This window comes from Triticum urartu, chromosome 1A (assembly GCF_056163025.1).
Source record: "Triticum urartu cultivar PI428250 chromosome 1A, HENAU_Tu73, whole genome shotgun sequence".
Taxonomy (NCBI): Eukaryota; Viridiplantae; Streptophyta; class Magnoliopsida; order Poales; family Poaceae; genus Triticum; species Triticum urartu.
In genome coordinates, this window is record NC_141873.1 from 316216871 (window position 1) to 316232315 (window position 15445).

A 15445-nucleotide genomic window follows, 5' to 3' on the forward strand; every position below is an offset into this window, starting at 1 on the left:
GTTCTCCATCCCACTCTTCTTCTTGATTACTTGACTCTCCTCAACCTCGTCGACCTTAGTTCACCACCTCGGGTTCTCTCGTTTGAGTATATGGCATTGGCATCGCAATGTCATCAAGCCCAAGTATGTGCTCGTGGTGTCAGCCGAATCCACCTCGTCTTCGACCGCCGGAGGTGAAAGGATGGCGGTGCGGCTACAGGAGACCGTGTAGTACTCTCCAACACTGCAATATGTCGAGGGGGAGCGCCGGAGGTGAAAGGGTGGCGGTGCGGCTACAGGAGACCGCTAGTACTCCCCAACACTGCAATATGTCGAGGGGGAAGCGCCCGGGTGGCCGCAGTCTTCTTTATCCTCATCGTCGTCGTCGTTGTGTTGTCGATCGCCTTAGCCGACGGCCGGCGATCCTTTTGATGAACAACTTGGGCAAGGGCGGTACTATAGTGACCCGACTCGGTAAGAGTCGAAGTCTCTGTGCTTACCGTGCTAGACCTAGATCGACTTGCTAGCACACACAGTACTCGATGAAATAACAGAAATAACACACATCTCTTTATGACATCGATAGTCCAGGAGTAATACATTTATTACAAAATAGGGCATAGAGCCAATAAGCAAATACTACGGAGGCGAAGTAGTAAATGAGTCCAACTCCACGAGCAAGGTTGAGTGTAAAACATCGACCTATCGCGCCTTAATCCTCGTCGGATATATCTGCAACGTGATAAGTTGCATCCATATAGGTCAGTACATTGAATGTACTGGCAGTTCACATCATAAGTGTAATGAACCTATTTGTACATGCAATTTGGCTGATGGATAGCTCTAAGTTTAGTTTTTGCATAAAGCTAGTTTTTCCCTATTAAAAAAGATGTTATTCTACTACTACACATTTGTTGGGAACGTAGTAATTTCAAAATTTTCCTACGCACACGCAAGATCATGGTGATGCATAGCAACGAGAGGGGAGAGTGTGATCTACGTACCCTTGTAGATCGACAACGGAAGCGTTAGCACAACGTGGTTGATGTAGTCGTACGTCTTCACGGCCCGACCGATCAAGCACCGAAAATTACGGCACCTCCGAGTTCTAGCACACGTTCAGCTCGATGACGATCCCCGGACTCCGATCCAGCAAAGTGTCGGGGAAGAGTTCCGTCAGCACGATGGCGTGGTGACGATCTTGATGTACTACCGTCGCAGGGCTTCGCCTAAGCACCGCTACAATATTATCGAGGACTATGGTGGAAGGGGGCACCGCACACGGCTAAGAATATGATCACGTGGATCAACTTGTGTGTCTATGGGGTGCCCCTGCCCCCGTATATAAAGGATCAAGGGGGGGGGGGGTGCGGCCGGCCAGGAGAGGGCGCGCCAGGAGGAGTCCTACTCCCTCCGGGAGTAGGATTCCCCCCCTTTCCTAGTTGGAATAGGATTCAGGAGGGGGGAAAGAGGAGAGAGAGAAGGAAGGGGGGCGCCGGCCCCCTCTCCCTGTCCTATTCGGACTAGGGGGGAGGGGCGCGCGGCCCAGCCCTGGCCACCTCTCCTCTCTTCCACTAAAGCCCACTAAGGCCCATATACCTCCCGGGGGGGTCCGGTAACCTCCCGGTACTCCGGTAAAATCCTGATTTCACCCGGAACACTTCCGATATCCAAATATAGGCTTCCAATATATCAATATTTATGTCTCGACCATTTCGAGACTCCTCGTCATGTCCGTGATCACATCCGGGACTCCGAACAAACTTCGGTACATCAAAATGCATAAACTCATAATATAACTGTCATCGAAACCTTAAGCGTGCGGACCCTACGGGTTCGAGAACAATGTAGACATGACCGAGACATGTCTCCGGTCAATAACCAATAGCGGAACCTGGATGCTCATATTGGCTCCTACATATTCTACGAAGATCTTTTATCGGTCAGACCGCATAACAACATACGTTGTTCCCTTTGCCATCGGTATGTTACTTGCCCGAGATTCGATCGTCGGTATCTCAATACCTAGTTCAATCTCGTTACAGGCAAGTCTCTTTACTCGTTCCGTAATACATCATCTCACAACTAACTCATTAGTTGCAATGCTTGCAAGGCTTATGTGATGTGCATTACCGAGAGGGCCCAGAGATACCTCTCCGACAATCGGAGTGACAAATCCTAATCTCGAAATACGCCAACCCAACATGTACCTTTGGAGACACCTGTAGAGCTCCTTTATAATCACCCAGATACGTTGTGACGTTTGGTAGCACACAAAGTGTTCCTCCGGTAAACGGGAGTTGCATAATCTCATAGTCATAGGAATATGTATAAGTCATGAAGAAAGCAATAGCAACATACTAAACGATCGGGTGCTAAGCTAATGGAATGGGTCATGTCAATCAGATCATTCACCTAATGATGTGATCCCGTTAATCAAATAACAACTCTTTGTCCATGGTTAGGAAACATAACCATCTTTGATTAACGAGCTAGTCAAGTAGAGGCATACTAGTGACACTCTGTTTGTCTATGTATTCACACATGTATTATGTTTCCGGTTAATACAATTCTAGCATGAATAATAAACATTTATCATGATATAAGGAAATAAATAATAACTTTATTATTGCCTCTAGGGCATATTTCCTTCAGTCTCCCACTTGCACTAGAGTCAATAATCTAGATTACACGGTAATGATTCTAACACCCATGGAGCTTTGGTGCTGATCATGTTTTGCTCGTGGAAGAGGCTTAGTCAACGGGTCTGCTACATTCAGATCCGTATGTATCTTGCAAATCTCTATGTCTCCCACCTGGACTAGATCCCGGATGGAATTGAAGCGTCTCTTGATGTGCTTGGTTCTCTTGTGAAATCTGGATTCCTTTGCCAAGGCAATTGCACCAGTATTGTCACAAAAGATTTTCATTGGACCCGATGCACTAGGTATGACATCTAGATCGGATATGAACTCCTTCATCCAGACTCCTTCATTTGCTGCTTCCGAAGCAGCTATGTATTCCGCTTCACATGTAGATCCTGCCACGACGCTTTGTTTAGAACTGCACCAACTGACAGCCCCGCCGTTTAATGTAAACACGTATCCGGTTTGCGATTTAGAATCGTCCGGATCTATGTCAAAGCTTGCATCAACGTAACCTTTTACGATGAGCTCTTTGTCACCTCCATATATGAGAAACATATCCTTAGTCCTTTTCAGGTATTTCAGGATGTTCTTGACCGCTGTCCAGTGATCCACTCCTGGATTACTTTGGTACCTCCCTGCTAGACTTATAGCAAGGCACACATCAGGTCTGGTACACAGCATCGCATACATGATAGAGCCTATGGCTGAAGCATAGGGAACATCTTTCATTTTCTCTCTATCTTCTGCAGTGGTCGGGCATTGAGTCTGACTCAACTTCACACCTTGTAACACGGGCAAGAAACCTTTCTTTGCTTGATCCATTTTGAACTTCTTCAAAACTTTGTCAAGGTATGTGCTTTGTGAAAGTCCAATTAAGCGTCTTGATCTATCTCTATAGATCTTAATGCCTAATATGTAAGCAGCTTCACCGAGGTCTTTCATTGAAAAACTCTTATTCAAGTATCCCTTTATGCTATCCAGAAATTCTATATCATTTCCAATTAGTAATATGTCATCCACATATAGTATCAGAAATGCTACAGAGCTCCCACTCACTTTCTTGTAAATACAGGCTTCTCCAAAAGTCTGTATAAAACCAAATGCTTTGATCACACTATCAAAGCGTTTATTCCAACTCCGAGGGGCTTGCACCAGTCCATAAATGGATCGCTGGAGCTTGCACACTTTGTTAGCTCCCTTTGGATCAAAAAAACCTTCTGGTTGTATCATATACAACTCTTCTTCCAGAAATCCATTCAGGAATGCGGTTTTGACATCCATCTGCCAAATTTCATAATCATAAAATGCGGCAATTGCTAACATGATTCGGACAGACTTAAGCATCGCTACGGGTGAGAAGGTCTCATCGTAGTCAATCCCTTGAACTTGCCGAAAACCTTTTGCGACAAGTCAAGCTTTGTAGACAGTAATATTATCGTCAGCGTCAGTCTTCTTCTTGAAGATCCATTTATTCTAAATTGCTTGCCGATCATTGGGCAAGTCAACCAAAGTCCATACTTTGTTCTCATACATGGATCCCATCTCAGATTTCATGGCTTCAGGCCATTTTGCGGAATCTGGGCTCACCATCGCTTCTTCATAGTTCGTAGGTTCATCATGATCTAATAGCATGACTTCCAGAACAGGATTATTGTACCACTCTGGCGCGGATCTCATTCTGGTTGATCTACGAGGTTCAGTAGTATATTGTTCTGAAGTTTCATGATCATTATCATTAGCTTCCTCACTAATTGGTGTAGGTGTCACAGAAACAGGTTTCTGTGATGTATTACTTTCCAATAAGGGAGTAGGTACAGTTACCTCGTCAAGTTCTACTTTCCTCCCACTCACTTCTTTCGAGAGAAACTCCTTCTCTAGAAAGTTTCCGAATTTAGCAACAAAAGTCTTGCCTTTGGATCTGTGATAGAAGGCGTATCCAATAGTTTTCTTTGGATATCCTATGAAGATACATTTTTCCGATTTGGGTTCGAGCTTATCAGGTTGAAGCTTTTTCACATAAGCATCGCAGCCCCAAACTTTCAGAAACGACAACTTTGGTTTCTTGCCAAACCACAGTTCATAAGGCGTCGTCTCAACGGATTTTGATGGTGCCCTATTTAATGTGAATGCGGCCGTCTCTAGAGCATATCCCCAAAACGATAGCGGTAAATCAGTAAGAGACATCATAGATCGCACCATATCTAGTAAAGTACGATTATGACGTTCGGACACACCATTACGCTGTGGTGTTCCGGGTGGCGTGAGTTGCGAAACTATTCCACATTGTTTCAAATGTACACCAAACTCATAACTCAAATATTCTCCTCCACGATCAGATCGTAGGAATTTTATTTTCTTGTTACGATGATTTTCAACTTCACTCTGAAATTCTTTGAACTTTTCAAACGTCTCAGACTTGTGTTTCATTAAGTAGATATACCCATATCTGCTTAAGTCATCTGTGAAGGTGAGAAAATAACGATATCCGCCACGAGCCTCAACATTCATCGGACCACATACATCTGTGTGTATGATTTCCAACAAATCTGTTGCTCTCTCCATAGTACTGGAGAACGGTGTTTTTGTCATCTTACCCATAAGGCACAGTTCACAAGTACCAAGTGATTCATAATCAAGTGGTTCCAAAAGCCCATCAGTATGGAGTTTCTTCATGCGCTTTATACCGATATGACCTAAACGGCAGTGCCACACATAAGTTGCACTATCATTATCAACTCTGCATCTTTTGGTTTCAACACTATGAATATGTGTTTCACTACTATCGAGATTTAATAAGAATAGACCACTCTTTAAGGGTGCATGACCATAAAAGATATTACTCATGTAAATAGAACAACCATTATTCTCTGATTTAAATGAATAACCATCTCGCATCAAACAAGATCCAGATATAATGTTCATGCTTAACGCTGGCACCAAATAACAATTATTTAGGTCTAATATTAATCCCGAAGGTAGATGTAGAGGTAGCGTGCCGACTGCGATCACATCGACTTTGGAACCATTTCCCACGCGCATCGTCACCTCGTCCTTAGCCAATCTTTGCTTAATCCGTAGTCCCTGTTTCGAGTTGCAAATATTAGCAACAGAACCAGTATCCAATACCCAGGTGCTACTGCGAGCATTAGTAAGGTACACATCAATAACATGTATATCACATATACCTTTGTTCACCTTGCCATCCTTCTTATCCGCCAAATACTTGAGGCAGTTCCGCTTCCAGTGACCAGTCTGCTTGCAGTAGAAGCACTCAGTTTCAGGCTTAGGTCCAGGTTTGGGTTTCTTCTCTTGATCAGCAACTTGCTTGTTGTTCTTTTTGAAGTTCCCCTTCTTCTTCCCTTTGCCCTTTTTCTTGAAACTAGTGGTCTTGTTGACCATCAACACTTGATGCTCCTTCTTGATTTCTATCTCCGCAGCTTTCAGCATTGCGAAGAGCTCGGGAATAGTCTTATTCATCCCTTGCATATTATAGTTCATCATGAATATCTTGTAGCTTGGTGGCAGTGATTGGAGAATTCTGTCAATGACGCAATAATCTGGAAGATTAACTCCCAATTGAATCAAGTGATTATTATACCCAGACATTTTGAGTATATGCTCACTGACAGAACTGTTCTCCTCCATCTTGCAGCTATAGAACTTATTGGAGACTTCATATCTCTCAATCCGGGCATTTGCTTGAAATATTAACTTCAACTCCTGGAACATCTCATATGCTCCATGACGTTCAAAAAGTCGTTGAAGTCCCGATTCTAAGCCGTAAAGCATGGCACACTGAACTATCGAGTAGTCACCAGCTTTGCTCTGCCAGATGTTCATAACATCTGGTGTTGCTCCAGCAGCAGGCCTGCACCCAGCGGTGCTTCCAGGACGTAATTCTTCTGTGCAGCAATGAGGATAATCCTCAAGTTATGGACCCAGTCCGTGTAATTGCTACCATCATCTTTCAACTTAGCTTTCTCAAGGAACGCATTAAAATTCAACGGAACAACAGCACGGGCCATCTATCTACAGTCAAACATAAATAAGCAAGATACTATCAGGTACTAAGTTCATGATAAATTTAGGTTCAATTAATCATATTACTTAAAGAACTCCCACTTAGATAGACATCCCTCTAATCCTCTAAGTGATTATGTGATCCAAATCAACTAAACCATGTCCGATCATCACGTGAGATGGAGTAGTTTCATTGGTGAACATCACTATGTTGATCATATCTACTATATGATTCATGCTCGACCTTTCGGTCTCCGTGTTCCGAGGCCATATCTGTATATGCTTGGCTCGTCAAGTATAACCTGAGTATTCCGCATGTGCAACTGTTTTGCACCCGTTGTATTTGAACATAGAGCCTATCACACCCGGTCATCACGTGGTGTCTCAGCACGAAGAACTTTCGCAACGGTGCATACTTAGGGAGAACACTTCTTGATAATTAGTGAGAGATCATCTTATAATGCTACCGTCAATCAAAGCAAGATAAGATGCATAAAAGATAAACATCACATGCAATCAATATAAGTGATATGATATGGCCATCATCATCTTGTGCGTGTGATCTCCATCTTTGAAGCACCGTCGTGATCACCATCGTCACCGGCGCGACACCTTGATCTCCATCGTAGCATCGTTGTCGTCTCGCCAATCTTATGCTTCCACAACTATCGCTACCGCTTAGTGATAAAGTAAAGCATTACAGCGCGATTGCATTGCATACAATAAAGTGACAACCATATGGCTCCTGCCAGTTGCCGATAACTCGGTTACAAAACATGATCATCTCATACAGTAAAATTTAGCATCATGTCTTGACCATATCACATCACAACATGCCCTGCAAAAACAAGTTAGACGTCCTCTACTTTGTTGTTGCATGTTTTACGTGGCTGCTACGGGCTTAAGCAAGAACCAATCTTACCTACGCATCAAAACCACAACGATAGTTTGTCAAGTTGGTGTTGTTTTAACCTTCGCAAGGACCGGGCGTAGCCACACTCAGTTCAACTAAAGTTGGAGAAACTGTCACCCGCTAGCCACCTTTGTGCAAAGCACGTCGGGAGAACCGGTCTCGCATAAGCGTACGCGTAATGTCGGTCCGGGCCGCTTCGTCCAACAATACCGCCGAACCAAAGTATGACATGCTGGTAAGCAGTATGACTTATATCGCCCACAACTCACTTGTGTTCTACTCGTGCATATAACATCAACATATAAAACCTAGGCTCGGATGCCACTGTTGGGTAACGTAGTAATTTCAAAATTTTCCTACGCACACGCAAGATCATGGTGATGCATAGCAACGAGAGGGGAGAGTGTGATCTACGTACCCTTGTAGATCGACAACGGAAGTGTTAGCACAATGTGGTTGATGTAGTCATACATCTTCACGGCCCGACCGATCAAGCACCGAAATTACGGCACCTCCGAGTTCTAGCACACGTTCAGCTCGATGATGATCCCTGGACTCCGATCCAGCAAAGTGTCGGGGAAGAGTTCCATCAGCACGATGGCGTGGTGATGATCTTGATGTACTACCGTCGCAGGGCTTCGCTTAAGCACCGCTACAATATTATCGAGGACTATGGTGGAAGGGGGCACCGCACACGGCTAAGAATATGATCACGTGGATCAACTTGTGTGTCTATGGGGTGACCCGGCCCCCGTATATAAAGGATCAAGGGGGGGGGGGTGCGGCCGGCCAGGAGAGGGCGCGCCAGGAGGAGTCCTACTCCCTCCGGGAGTAGGATTCCCCTCTTTCCTAGTTGGAATAGGATTCAGGAGGGGGAAAGAGGAGAGAGAGAAGGAAGGGGGCGCCGGCCCCCTCTCCTTGTCCTATTCGGACTAGGGGGGGAGGGGCGCGCGGCCCAGCCCTGGCCACCTCTCCTCTCTTCCACTAAAGCCCACTAAGGCCCATATACCTCCCGGGGGGTTCCGGTAACCTCCCGGTACTCCGGTAAAATCCCGATTTCACCCGGAACACTTCCGATATCCAAATATAGGCTTCCAATATATCAATCTTTATGTCTCGACCATTTCGAGACTCCTCGTCATGTCCGTGATCACATCCGGGACTCCAAACAAACTTCGGTACATCAAAATGCATAAACTCATAATATAACTGTCATCGAAACCTTAAGCGTGCGGACCCTACGGGTTCGAGAACAATGTAGACATGACCGAGACATGTCTCCGATCAATAACCAATAGCGGAACCTGGATGCTCATATTGGCTCCTACATATTCTACGAAGATCTTTTATCGGTCAGACAGCATAACAACATACGTTGTTCCCTTTGTCATCGGTATGTTACTTGCCCGAGATTCGATCGTCGGTATCTCAATACCTAGTTCAATCTCGTTACCGGCAAGTCTCTTTACTCGTTCCGTAATACATCATCTCACAACAACTCATTAGTTGCAATGCTTGCAAGGCTTATGTGATGTGCATTACTGAGAGGGCCCAGAGATACCTCTTTGACAATCGGAGTGACAAATCCTAATCTCGAAATATGCCAACCCAACATGTACCTTTGGAGACACCTGTAGAGCTCCTTTATAATCACCCAGATACGTTGTGACGTTTGGTAGCACACAAAGTGTTCCTCCGGTAAACGGGAGTTGCATAATCTCATAGTCATAGGAACATGTATAAGTCATGAAGAAAGCAATAGCAACATACTAAACGATCGAGTGCTAAGCTAGTGGAATGGGTCATGTCAATCAGATCATTCACCTAATGATGTGATCCGGTTAATCAAATAACAACTCTTTGTCCATGGTTAGGAAACATAACCATCTTTGATTAATGAGCTAGTCAAGTAGAGGCATACTAGTGACACTCTGTTTGTCTATGTATTCACACATGTATTATGTTTCCGGTTAATACAATTCTAGCATGAATAATAAACATTTATCATGATATAAGGAAATAAATAATAACTTTATTATTGCCTCTAGGGCATATTTCCTTCAACATTTGCATAGGATGAGTTGGCAAACCCAACTCCATCCGTTCCCAAGTTTCATTTAAAACCCAACTGATTAATTAAAGGTGAGGAGATATCCCAGCATTTCCACTACTACATGCTCAAGATGTGTGTAACCGGGGACACGACTAATCGATTAGGTTGACACTCTACAGAGGTTGCGCACTTTTCCCCACAAGACTCGACCACCTCCGTGATCAGAAGATCAAGATATAGTCTTTCGAAAATGTTCCCCCTTAACCCACGGATAGGCCAGTACACCTACATCATTCTACATCTGCTAGCCCATCCAGGAAGGGGTCACACTAACTACTCAACTAAGCCAGAGCCCATATTGGCTTGTGGCTGCACACGTAAGCTTCTAGACATGATAATACGATTGATCTCTTTGAGCCTGAGCGGACGGACCACTAGTAGTGCACCACCATGGATTTCTCATGCGTGCCCCATTGTACTTCACCACCATTCCAACAAGTTTCCACCTAGGTAATTCATTAATTATCTTAGGTCCTATTTACTACATTGTCACTCGTACTTTACAGTGATCACTCCCCAATCCACGCCTACTTAGCGAAGCAACATAATGTAAAATGATGGCGACAATGTTATAAGGTTCAGACCTACCTCGATGAACTACTGGGTGAAAAGCATAGTCATACGACATCAATTCCTACCATGCAGTCCTACCACAAAGAACTAAGTGCATGATAAAAACATAGGTAATGAAACATGATCAAGATGCAACTTGCCTTGGTACTGCGGGTTGAATTCTAAAGACTGATAATACTCTACTTCACACTCTGGGCAATCTATCGCAAAGAAGATAAACAAACATAAGCAAACATTTCAGGGAACCAAGAAGAACATGCAAAGCAAGAAGTCTCGAAAAAATCAAATGAACATACAACACACTAAGCTATCACAAAAATATTCTAAGTGCAAAACAACATAGGCCTATGGTTCAAAAAGTGATGTGAACTATAGTGCATACTATGCATACTAGTAAAAATATTAATGGAAAGATTCTAGTGTGTGAAAATTATTGTGACAAAGTTCCAGGTGACAGGGTTTGGCTACGGTGACAAAGTGCAAAAAGAATCAACTTAATCGGAGCTACGGTTTGGGAGATATGGCCATTTGAAGTTTGAATTCGAATCTGAATAAATTCAAATTTGAATCTAACAAAAGTTTGCAAAAATGATACCACTGGATAGATCTAAACATGACAAAGAATTTGCCGCTGGTTTCATCGAGTTTGGATCTACGGTTTAAACGTTATGGCTAATCTAAGAACAGGGACTAATATGTGATAATTGAGACTAAACAGTGAAGAAAAACTCTCGCAAACAGGTCCCTGGCACATGGCAGATTCCTACTGGCCGAAAGGTGTTTGCCGCGTAGCTTATACAGGGGACGTTCGGACTTTAAGCAAAACGACGGCGGCGGCTAACTTAAACAAAAACCGATCGGTTTTTAGAATAAAAACCCGCGGTTAACCGCGTACCCGTTCAACCAAAAAAACAACTAACATAATCTAATCTAGGCCGTCGGTGATCGATCTAACGGGTGGGAGTGGGCCGCTGGCTTACAGTGGGTGGTGGTGGTGGCCGGCGACGATGAAGACAGCGGCGCGACGTCAGTGACAGAGGGGGCGGCGGCTGCGGTGGTCCTCGTCGACGGGGAAGAGGACGGGGAGGTGCGGCGCGTCGAGGGCGTCGCGAAGGTGGTGTCGGCGTTCGTCGGCGGTGTCGAGACGGGGTGAGGCGAAGACGACGGGGCTCGGTGCTCCGCGACTCCGGCGTCGACGGTGCGGCGGCTCCGACGGGACCTAGGGGCAAAAATCGTGTCAAACGGATGTGCCTCGGTGAGCTAAGAAAATTTACAGAAAAACGAGGGTCGGAGTGGTCTACGAGCGACGAAATGCTCCAGCGAGATGCGAACGAGCAGCGTGGTGGCTAGAAGCGGCGTGGGAAGAAGTGGGACAGCGAAGTTGGAAGAGGGGGTGCAGGGCCTTTTATAGGTGATGGGAGAGGGCACGGGAGCTGCGGATAGGCCTTATCCGCGAGGGAGCTGAGCGCGGTTGCGGGAGCACGGCGTCGAGCTCATTCGAGGGGGGCAAGCGGGAGGTTGGGGAGATGAGGTGGAATGGGGCCTACCAGTCAGTGGCGGCGGCTCGAAGCGAGCGACGACACGTGTGGGGTGGTCGACCGGCCTGGAGGGTCTTCTGGCGCTGGGCGCTGGCCTTGGGCCAAATGGCCAGTTGGCCCGGTTGGGGCGCTCCTGGTGTCGTTGTCAAAACTGGCGGATCTCGGGTAGGGGGTCCTGAACTGTGCGTAGGAGACAGGGGACACAATGTTTTAGCCAGGTTCGGGCCCTCTCTATGGAGGTAATGCCCTACGTCCTGCTTGATTGATCTTGATGAATATGAGTATTACAAGAGTTGATCTACCGCGAGGTCGTAATGGCTAAACCCTAGAGGCCTAGCTTATATGGTTATGATAATGTATCTCCTCCGGACTAAGTCCTCCGGTTTATATAGACACCAGGAGGATCTAGGGTTACACAAGGTCGGTTACAAAGAAAGGAATCTACATATTCCATCGCCAAGCTTGCCTTCCACGCCAAGGAGAGTCCTATCCGGACACGGGTGCAGTCTTCAGTCTTCGTATCTTCACAGCCCATCAGTCCGGCCCATGGCTAACAGGCCGGACGCCTAAGGACCCCTTAGTCCAGGACCCCCTCACTAGCCCCTGAACCTGGCTTCAATGACAAGGTATCCGGCGCGTAGGCCTGTCTTCGGCATTGCAAGGCGGGTTCCTCCTTCCGAACTCCAAAATAGTCTTTGGACGTATTTGAACGTGTCCGGACCTATAACACAACACCACACACAACCGTAGAGAGAATATAATATTCCACGAGTCCCATCTGGTGACAACTTTTTTACAACATGACATCACGTCTGCCCAGTCACTATATCGATCCGTTTTGTCTGCCATCCTGTGTTTCGAGATGCGATTTCCATTGGCACGTCTTGTCAAAGCAGAGATCATGTCCGCTTATTGCGGGATCCTCATCAATACGGGCGTGGGTAACCCAATCGTGCCGTTTATACAGCCCTTGGGAGTAGGCGAATTTCAAGGCGAGTGGGGAGGCGTTCAATATTCACTGCCTTTATAAGGAGATAAGAATCCCTTTTCTTCACCCACGCCTTCTCTCTTCCTCTGCCCTTCCACTCTTGAGCTCCAGCACCCAAGTTCTCATCTGTTTCCCACTCAAGCAAGCACCCAACCATGTCCAGTTCCGGAGGTCAAGGCAATTGGATGGCCTCCTCTATCAAGGAGGAGGACGTCGCCGAGCTTCGGGCGACCGGGTATCTGGCGAAGGGAATCGCCCACCGCCTTCCAGCCCAGGGACAAATCGTTCCCACGCCGAAGCCCGACGAGACGGTAGTATTCATCCCTCATTTCCTCCGCGGGTTAGGGTTTCCACTCCACCCCTTCGTCCGCGGGCTGATGTTCTACTACGGGATAGACTTCCATGACCTATCCCTGAACTCCTTTCTCAATATCTCGGCGTTCATCATCGTGTGTGAAGCTTTCCTTCGCATCCATCCCCACTTCGGGTTGTGGCTCAAAATCTTCAATGTGAAGCCGAAGGTGGTGGATGGCCAGCACGCGGAGTGCGGAGGCGGCATGGTGAGCAAGCTGGCCAACGTCTCCTAGCTAAAAGGCACTTTCGTGGAGTCTGTCAAGGAATGGCAGAAACAATGGTTCTACATTACAGAACCCCGCAATGCCACCTGGGCCACGGTTGCCGAATTCAACTCCGGAGCCCCCATGCCTGGAAGTTGCTCTTCAAGGGCAACGAGACACCGCCGGCCACAACCTCGGACCGTGGGTACAACATTAATCGCTCCGCCGACAAGGTAAATCTTTACTGCATCCTTTACTTGCTTGTTTTAAGGATGATATCTAAGCTTTATTATCATGGCTTCTTCAGGAGTGGATGGAGAAGGCGAAGCGGATCTAATGTCCGGCTCCGCTGCCTGAAGAACCGGTCATCCCGCGTTTAGCAAAGATGCTGGTGCCGGCGCCCTATAAGGCGCCGGCGAAGAAGGCCACAGGGAAGGCCAAGGGGGTCTAGAGTGGCCCCCGCAGCAAGGGCGCTTCGGATGTGACGTCCGAAGATAGGACCCGCTCCTCCGCCGCCGAAGATGACAACGATGAGGAGGAGGAGGAGGAGAACAACCCTTCCCCTGATGAGGGGAGGAAGAAGAGGGCGGCTTCCAAAAATCTGGAGGCGGAGACGTCCAAGAAAGGGAAGAGCTCCCTTGCGGATAACTCCGCGTGGGACGTGGACAGCAGTCCGGAGAGACGCCCCCGCACTAAGCCTCAGGCCGCATCGTAAGTGCTAAAACTCATATCCGCCCATAAACCAAGTCTTTCCTCTTTGTTGTATTGATATAATTAGTTATGCTATTACAGTACAGCTCATGACAGCTCCCAGCGATGCTCATCACGAGGTTCGCTGGACTCAAAGGCGATGGCCAGCGATTCACCGCAGGCCGCTCACTCCCCCAAGGGCAAGGACAACGCGGAGGTGCTGTCCCGAAGGACTGTTCCAGGCGGGGGAGAGGCTCAGGAGGCGCCAGAGGGAGAAACCCCCGTCGCCGGACACCAGGGGGAAACAATCCCCATGGAGACTGGTGGGGAGGGCCGTATTCAGTTCGGCCCTCAGCCGGACTCAATTCCGGAGACTGATGCGGCTCCGGAAACCGGCATGCAACCTTCTTCGAAAGAAGGGGGATGCCTATTCCGCCGGTGACCCCTGTCCAACCAGGGGCACCGGACAATCTGCTGGAAGCGCTGCGAGGCGCTTACATTGTGGATGAGCACCGTGTCCTTATGGGCACGGTAATTGAAAGGGTTCAGTCCGCCAAGAGCGGACTAACCGAAACCTGCTGCAGCCCGCTGATAGGTTTTGAGGTAAGCGATGCAAAAAAGAGAAACTCCCAATGTAGACAGTAGCCCCTGAGACATTGTCTGGTGTTCGGAAAGAAAAAGCCAGATGATCAATCTCCTATTGCAGGAAACTAACTAAAATTTTCTGAAATGTAAACACAGGCGTCGCTGTTGGCTGCAGCCTCGCATACTGCCGAAGTCTCCGGACTGAAGCAGAAACTAGCGGAGGCCGAGGAGGAGCTGGGCCAGGTGAAGAGGCAGCTCGAGGAAAAACAAGGTAAGTAATAACCTGTTATGTATTCCAAAAAAAAGGTAAAATGATATGAAGCGACCGAAATGCCATGATATGTACAGAGGTGACGATCGAGGTCGAGGCCCTGAAAAAGGCCCTGGCCGAAGACGAATGGAAGGCTATCAAGGAGTAGGCCGCTCGGAAGAAGCTCAAGGCCCGGGTCAACGAGGTCCAACAGGAGCTCGAGGACGCAGTGAAGAAGTGTGAGGCCTTGGAGCGCGATGCGTCTGTTCAAGAGACCGAACTCGCCAAGGCTCGTCAGAATGCGGAGGCAGCCCGGAATGAGGCCCAGGGCGCCCTTCAGGAGATCCAGGAGGCTAGGAAGATCGCGGCGGGCAAGGCATTCAATATCCAAAGCAAGAATGTGAAAATGAAATATCGTTTACTAACCCGGTTTTGGAGTTCTCCAGGGGCTTTTACTGATCTGCCATGCAGTGCGGCTGCACCACAGAGTTCTTCCGAGCCGAAGAAGGGAGCTCCTCGGAGAAGTTGTTCTGGTCGCAATATCTTGCGCCAGAACATTCGGTGCCCTTCAACGACCAGCTAAAATAGTTG